Below are 9,299 nucleotides of genomic sequence, written 5' to 3'. Positions count from 1 at the left end.
GAAGCTTCAAAAAGCATAGTTGAAGTTTGCAACCCGTTGTATAAAAACAATTTTCACGATCTACAAAGTAGTTCGTAAACTTTGATTGCCGAATTTTGAGAGGAAGATTCTCAAAAATTTGAATCAAATTTGCCCACCCCCCCCAAAACAAAAAGTCTTCCAAGAGGGCCCCTTCATTCTTGCATTCTTTATTTGGAAGACACTTCCTTAGTCATTCAAGAGTATGTCAGCACTCCCTTGTATCCATCTTTAAGCAAGACATGCATGCACCCCACAATTGTAATCCCCACTTGTAAGAGTATGTCAGCACTCCCTTGTATCCATCTTTAAGCAAGACATGCATGCACCCCACAATTGTAAGAGTATGTCAGAACTCCCTTGTATCCATCTTTAAGCAAGACATGCATGCACCCCACAATTGTAATCCCTACTTGTAAGAGTATGTCAGAACTCCCTTGTAGGAATGACATGCATGCACCTCCCAATAATATTACAATATTGAAAAATTTTGACCTATTCACTCTCTACATTATAACGCATATCAATAACTAAGGTAGACCTCCCACCCATTCTTGAATTGATTTTGTGTCTTATTGGCATGCACTTGGTTTGTCAAGAGTTATTCATGAATACAAATATTTTCCCTTAGTAGGTTGAAACTTATAACTCTAGATAAAATCACCCAAAAAAGAAATGAAAATACTTAATAGTGGCGAGCCACGAGAGGAACCTAGTTCCTAAATTGCCCTTCCCCAACCTCTTCACCTCCTGCTTTTTGAAGGTACAGTATGCTCCTACGGGGATGTAGATGTCGATGAAGCATTCAAGGTGCTCGATGTAGGGGCGGGCATATTGTTGACTGTACTTAAGGAGCTCAACAAGCACCCATCGATCATTGGGGCAATGGGGAAAGGGGATGGAGTGGGAAGCCAAGTATTATTCCATGTATGCAATTTGCATCTCATAATGTTGGGACGCAAGGGTGAGCGACTTTTCAAAGTCGACTTTACAAGAGAACATGACAAAGAGCTCGCTCTTGCCCGCCCATGGGGTGGAGAGGAACTTATCAAAGTTGTCAAAGTGGGTAGCCATGTGAATGCAAATAGATAGTGTGAGCTTGTGCTTGGTTTCTATCACGTGAAAATGAGAAAGAAGGCATCTTTGGCTATTTATAGTTAAAATTTAAAGTTTGGCCTTTTCACACGAGACCGCTAGACAAAAAAATTACAGTTTGTAAAAATATTAAGATTTCAATTAAATAAAGATTGGTTAAAAAAGAGCCTGCTACAAAATTACAAGCATGTCATCTAATCTAAAATTGTTATAATGTCTTCATTTTTTGCCCCTCTTGTAACATTTGCTTCATGTTGATCTCCATATCCTTGTTGACTTGAAAGCTTGTCATTACCTTCATCTCGATCCTGAAACTCTTGCCCCTCACGTGCATCAAAATAGAGGCTATTGTCCCATATACTCAGTTCATGTTCAAGCTCTTCCACATGCCTACTATGTGTTGGTAGGGCTATGCACCTTGCTTGCTGAAAATTCAAGGTCCCCCATTTGCCATGATTGTGAGACCATGGTTGTCCCCTCCTTATGCTTCCCAATCTATAAAAATATAGAAAGTGGCACAATAACTAGAAAGTGTAAGGGTTAACTCTAGACATGTAGTGGAATTAGATATACCTTTCTTCTCATCAACTTGAAACTTGACTCTTCCACATTGTCAAAGCCCATGATACTAAAGTGTTCACGCAGGTCTGCTAGGCTCCAATGCGTTCTTGCTGCCACTTGCTCAATCCATCCATTTGCATCATCACAGCTACCTCAATAGGCAAAAATTTTTCTTCTGAGGCTTGAAGTGGGATCCATGTCCCATGCTTTTGCATCCATCTTTGGTATTGTAGACGCATGTACAAAATAGAGCATGCTTTTACCTGAAAGACACTGTAGAATCTAATACATTGCACTTGTACACACCTTGATGTGACCCCTCTCATTAACCTCCCAACCCCTCTCATTAACCTCCCAACCCTCTCCTAATAATCCTTAAATGAGGTAAGACCGTACCTCCTTACAAATATACATTGTTTTTGTTTGGTGCATTGACCTAGATGCCTTTGAAAACTTGAGTGATGTCTTGATATCACTTATCATCTTAAACTTTAAGCATAAGATGGTCCAAGCATCAGGTTTTGGCCATTTAGGATTGTTAAGAGGGTGATAATTTGAAGGAAACCTTGGTCGTTAGCCTTGAATGTACAAGTCTCCAAGGGTATACACATGTTGCACTATGGCAACCAGTCCTTTCTTCTTAGTATGCTTGAAGCCTTGTATAGCCACCCCTTCCAATGATGTAGCATATTCCCCAATTGACACACTCGATGTGGCGCTTAGAGCTTGGCTGCATGTAGACCCAAGTCCCAACCCCGAATCTTGTTGGAGCCCAAACTCCATTCTCATCTCTTGTGTTATGCACAGCACAAGCTCTTCCACCTTCTCCCTAGGTCTTCTCACATTACTGGAAGAGGCCATGGTTGTAAGAAAAGAGAAGAAGGGAAAAGAAAAGCTTGTTTTACAACAAAAGAGTGGAGAGGAGAGAAAGTTCAGGGTTTTCGGTGTAGCAATGGAAAGCTTAAAAGAGGGTTAGAGTTTGAGAATAGGCTTCCTGAACCTAGAGTAGACTAAAGAGGGATAGAGTTTCTGCAACAATGGAGAGAGAGGGAGCTTGAGAGAGAGAGAGAGAGGGAGATTGAGAGGGAGGGAGCTTGAGAAGGAGGGAGAGCTTGAGAGGGATGGAGTTTCTGCAGCAATGGAGAGCTTAGAAGAGGAAGAAAGAGGTTCAAAATGAGCTTTCCAAACCTAGAGTATGTTGGGGAGAAGTTTGAGAGAGAAAACACACTTTTGGGAAAAAATTAAAAGTTTTCAACTTTTAGGGTTTTTAATCTGTGCGATTCTAGGTGGGGGGACCTCTAAGTTTGGGCCCAAGAGCTAGGGGGACAAGAGTAGTAATTAGGTCCCATTAGCAAACCAAAGCCTAGGCCCCCTAACTAGGGTCAAAGAAGTCAAAAATGTGCACCGAGCGCTCTTCCTATTGGTCCATTCCTAATCAAAAGTTAATCCAAGAGGCCCTCTTTGGGTCCAAAAAATTCCTAATGGAGAGATTAATCTCTTTAAGCTTACTCTTCAATATACAATCTATAGTTCTACTTAATTGACTCAACCTATTTTTTAAAAAAGAGACATTAACCTCCTTAAACTTAAGGACTAAAGCATACTATAAAAGTAATTCTTAGGCTATCATTACCCCAATCTCATGTGGGAAAGAGATAGGGTAAGCTCCCATCAACTAATTCTCTCTCCTTCAAAGGAGGGACTCAAGATCCAATACTTATTTGAAAATAATTATGACTAAGCTTCTTAAGTTTAATGGTTTATGAAAACTTTTAAACAAGGAGGCCTAGGTGAGCTTTACCCTAGTCTAGTTACAAGGTAGTAGGGATTTCACTGACATAAACGAGAACATGTGAACATGTTAATAACATATGTTAATAACACAAAAAATCTTGTGATCACATGTTATATTCACAAAGCTTTCACAAGGGCCTAAAAAAATTATCTTTGTCAAGCATAAAAAATCTTCTTAGGTGGCCACTGACCTGCTATTATGTGAAGATGGTAACATGAGAACATGTGAATAGCTTATTCCCATGTGTAGCCAAGCTTTTAAGGGGTTCCCAAATGGCAAGTGACCTGTTATTTTGTGAACGGTAACATGAGAACATGTGAATAACTTGTTCACATGTATTATTATCACAAAAAATCTTTTGATCACGTGAATATTAAATCCCTGCAAGGTAGGCTCCACTATTTGGCATCCTTTCTTATTTGAAAACGATATCACTAAGCTTTCTGAGTTTAATGGTTTATGAAAACTCTCAAACAAGGGAGGCCTAGGTTAGCTTTACCCTAGTGTCATGGAAAAGAGAAAAGGTAGGCTCCCCTCTTTGGCAACCTTTCTTATTTTGAAATTTTTTTACCATAACTTAGTTATACTATGCCATATTATCTTTTAGAAAAGAGTGAACTTTCATTACTTAAACTATAAAAAGAAGGGATAGGAATCCCTTGATAGAAAAAGTAAGATTAAACAGCTACCTATCTTGTTTAAAGAATTAATCAAATAACTCATTAACTACCATGACATGCTTAAGAACTAGAATCATAGTTACCTCCCTAGAGTGAGGAAGAAGATAATGAGAGTTTTTGGAAGAGTAACGGTCTCCTTCGGTAAATGATATATTTTGCTCTACCGCTCCCTTTATTTTATAGATCAGGAGGGATCCCCCTTTGGTGGAGGAACTAGATAAGACTTTTACTTTGGTAAAAATTTGACAAGAAAAGGGAACCAAAATGGCAAGTTTGTGGTCCAATTGGCTCACATGCTTAGGACTTCACAAATATCCCATAATTTAAGCCACTTCTTATTTTTTAAATGCAAAAAAGTTATAAAATACTCCTTCTTTTAGATGCTCTCTTTTGGGCTCTCCCCCTCCTATTTTTTTACTATTATTTAATCCCCTTGGTCAACCCTTATGTCAAATCAGGTGTCATAAGAGCCATTTTTAATTAATTTATTGGTGTATTTTGTACCAAAACTTATTTATATTCACAGGGGTTGAATTATCCATTGGGAGCCTTGAAATGGATGGTCTTTGCATAGGGGTAGCACCTCTCGAGCTTTTCTTGCCCGATGGATTTTTCATTTGAATTCTGACGGGACACTTAAGTTCTTAATATCAAGAACGGAATCTTTCTTAGGCGTATGTGAAAACTAAAATTCTCTCCCTAGAATATTTTTCTCTCTCTAGATTTTTTATAAGGTAATACAATATTTGCTGGCGAGAAGGCTTCAAACATTTCTTAATTACATTGGTAAAGAGTGTAATAACTTAGAAAACTTTAAAAGGGATTTCAAAGTAGTCTACTAAAAAAACCCCACTCCTTATAGGCGGTACTACAGAACACACTCTTCAAGATTTTATTAATTCAGTCCAAATGTGGATTTTGATGCTTTTTATTCAAATAGGATGTAGGATGCTTTGATAAAACGTATGCTTCTGTTGTCAATTGTTCTTTGACTACCTATTAGTCATCTTTTTTCTTAGAAGGCAAATCAGGTATAATTTTTGTCCTGTAAGGGAGACTTATCTGTATTATCGCTTAATATTTGTCCTTTGCCAACTAACTGTTCAAATAATTACCATATAAGGATTTCTAACGTGCCGCAACTGTTCAATAAGACGCATGGGAAAATCCATTTCAATTGTATGGATTGGGGTATTTGTTTTCCGTTGAGGGAAAGGTTGGTGATTACTACATGTAATACTTATTCTGTGCTGCACCTAGTATTTGTTCTAAGCTGAGTTCTGCACAAATTTTTTACGTAATTGATGCGCATAATTACGGGAGATCCGAGAGCCGTGGGGCCACTAGTAAGCCGAGTTTTGCACAGAAGTTTTACTTAATTGATGCACATAATCCCAGAGCCTGGGCGTCACTGTAGTAGTCACGTATGGCTCTTACTGGGATCGTTGTTTTCCATGGTCTAGCTATTTCTCTCCCCATTACTGGGATCGTTGTTTTCCATGGTCTAGCTATTTCTCTCCCCAGACTCTTCACCCTACGTGTAGTTACACAGCATAGTTTTATATTCTGGAGGAAAGGTAGAGGACTAGAATTTTCCTTCCTTTACCTTCATTAAAGATGCCACAATGCCTTTATTCATTTCGACATGCCTTGTGAACAAAACGAGCCCTATAGTGAACCCTATATTGGGACTCATTAACTCATGTTCTTACTGGCACTACACATACTCCGATCTTTACGCCCCTACAGTCACTTCTTGGGCTAGTGGACCCCAGTTTACGATTTACCCACCACACACCTTAAGGGGCCAACAAGTCGTGATGTACGCTTCTCGCACAATAAATCCACTTTAAAGCTGACTTCTTTGCTTGGCCAATTTCTGGAATGTGTTTGAAATCCCATAAGGACATGAGATCTTAATAGCACCTTTGTCTAAGGCTTTAGTTATGTAATCTGCTTGCCTTTTGATTTCCTGGGATCAAAGGAAGACTTTCTATTCATACAGTTAAAAAATCATTTTTCTCTCTCTAAGTTATTACTCTCTCTACAAAATTGAATTATATTAGAAGAATTTATCCAAACCAGTTGAGGGGTCACAGAAGGATCTTACTTCCTCCCCCATTCTCATTTCACAAATAGAGGATAATCCCTTAGTATTTCTTCTTCTTTTTCCTAGGTGGCATCCTCTACTGGGGGAAAATCTTCACTTTAAAAGGTATTCTCTTAGGATTTTGTTCCTAAGAGTCTTTTTGCAAACACCAAGAACTATTTTGGGTTGCAATTTCAACTATCCTTCAATTGGAGAGATAAGTTGGTCATGTTTTAAAAAGTGATTAAGATTGGGGACATAGCAATTTAGTAAGTTGACATGGAATACATTATGGACCTTCAAATGGGGGGAAAAGCAACAACTCATATGCTTGGTCCCCTAATTTTATAGTGATGATATAGGGTCCACAATATTTGGGAGACATCTTCTTGTACTTTCATAAGGAAATGGAACTCCTCTTAGGTCATACATGAAGGAAGATCCTATCCTCTTTCAATATCTTCTTATACTTTCCTAAGGAAATGGAACTCCTCTTAGGTCGTACATGGAGGAAGATCCTATCCTCTTTCAATAAATTCTTGGTTATAACTTTTTCGATCTACAAAGCATTGAAGTGTAGGTAACTCATCCACTTCTTGGGTTATTTCCCACAATAGAATTGAAGTGTATCACTTTGTTTACCCTCTCCATTTGCTCAAATTTAGGATGATAGGTAGTACTCAAATTTAGAGAAGTCCCTACTGCTTCAAAGAAGGTGATCCAAAACTCAGACGTGAACTTGGAATCCTTATCACTCTAACAATTCTCCTAGGAAGCCCATGTAACTTGAATATTTATTTTTAGAAGACTCTAGCAACATCTAGTACAGTGTATGTCTTCTTTGAGGAAATCAAGTGGCCAACCTTGGTTAATTCTCGAGGGATTCACGTCTAAGAAATTTTACGTATCACTAAAAAACCCCTTACACTTACATATTTTTATGAATAAAATGACCCCTTTTTCTTCGTAAACATACGGTTGTTGTTTTGAAAATTTGTTTGAAAAATGCCTCCTATAAATGTAATTCTGTAAATTTTTTGAATTAATATACCCCTTTCCTACTGCTGATGAACTCACGTGCTACACTTACATATTTATACGTGAACCCCCCAAGGGTTAGTTGATTAACTATTAGAAATATGGTGTGATATCCAAAGCATGCTGGTGGTAAACCAGTAATGAATTCTATACTTATACATTTCCATTTCATTTGGGGAGTACTAAGGGGTGCAACATTTCGGTCACCTTGACTCTCTCTACCTTGACCTTTTGGCATAGTATGCATTCTCACAAGTGATGTAGCACATCCTTCTTAAGTCTAGGCAAAAAGAAGCTCTTTTTTACTAACATGAATGTTTTTATGTAGCCAAGGTGTCTGGCGGTGGACTGTCATGAGCCTTAGTTATCATTTTTATCTCAGGTATATTAGAAACACATAGGGAATTATTGAAGTACATATATCCCACATCTAAGTTGTACCCTTGGACGTTCTTTAATTATTGAGGAGCCATACTTTACTAATTGACTAAGATTACTATTGGTACAAAGAAGTTATCCTTACTAAGCCTTTCTCTAATTTCTTCAATCGAAGGATTGGTGATTATAGAGATTTTAAGCAAGGTGACCTTTCTGCTGAGGGTGTCCGCCACCACATTTTCCTTTCCCTCGTCTATATATTATCTCAAAAAAAACTCTTGAAAGTTTGCATTCATCTCCTATGATGATGATTGAGACTATCATGAGTAAAGATCTATTTTACACTCTAATGATCAGTTGTTAGGGTGAAGCTTTGCCCTAGAAGAAAGTCTCTCCACAACTTTAGTGCATAAACATAGAAAGTAACTCCAAGTCATGGACTGCATAATTCTTTTCATGAGGTCCGAGTTTTTTGGATTCATAAGCCACACCATGACCTTCTAGCATAAGAAATCCCCCTATGGAAAAGCCACTTACATCAGTGACTACATTAAAAGGTTAAATGATGAACTCTAGCAACTGAAGAAAATGGATTTTTAATTTTTGAAAAGCACTTTGACATTTGGGGATCCATTGAAAAGGAGAATTCTTCCTTAATATGGCAGTTAAAGGAGAAGTTATCTGGGCATAACAAGGTATGAAGATTTTATACCATCTTCATAACAAGGTATGAAGATTTTATACCATCTTATCAGCCCCAAAAATCCTTTGTTCCTTTAGAGGTTTGGGTTATGGATCACTTTACACATTTTTATAGGGTTATCATAGATCCCTTCTTTTGAGACAACAAATCCAAGTACTCCACTCTATATGTTAAAAAGGTGCACTTGCTTCTTTTAGGGCAAAAAGCTTATATTTTTGTAGGTTTTCAAAACTTTCAGTATATACATCTTATAATCACATGCATTCTTTGAGTATACTAGGATGTCATCAAATAAAACTAATACATAGTTATCCAGTTGTTCCGAGTCTGAACACTTCTTGCATGGGACGGTTGGAAGTGCTAGGGCTCGGAGAGTTCACTTAAAAATATGTAAGTATACCATGTGAGTTCAAATGAAGGGGTTTTTTTATTCAAAATTTTAAGGTAAATTTATAGAAATACATTTACAGAAGGGGTTTTTTAATTTGATTTTGAAAAAAAACCCGTAAATCCATAAAGAAAAATGGGTCATTTTATTCATGAAAAATTTACAAGGGGTTTTTAATATACCCATTGAACACGTGATACATAGGATTTCTTAGTAGTGCACCCTTTGAGTGGTAGGGGCATTCATCACCCAAATGGCATTGCCATGATTTCCTACTTCTTGATCCTGATTTGGTAGTATCTAGACTTTACGTCAATCTTTTTGAACATCTAGACACCATAATAAAGCCTTTCTAAGAGTTCATCATGCGGTACTTGTTCTTGATTGTTAGTTAGTTAAGACTTCTATAGTGAATACATAGTTTGAGTGTTCCATCTTTCTTTTTCTAAAAGAGAAGAGGTGCTCCCAATGGTGATACATTCAGATGAGTAAATCCTTGGCCAATCTTGTCACAGTAGAAACACTTTATCTTTGATTTAATTTTCTTCTTAGAA

This window comes from Cibotium barometz, chromosome 12 (assembly GCF_041138505.1).
Source record: "Cibotium barometz isolate CiBa-2024 chromosome 12, ASM4113850v1, whole genome shotgun sequence".
Classification (NCBI taxonomy): domain Eukaryota; kingdom Viridiplantae; phylum Streptophyta; class Polypodiopsida; order Cyatheales; family Cibotiaceae; genus Cibotium; species Cibotium barometz.
Note: the sequence above shows the minus strand (reverse complement) of the source record.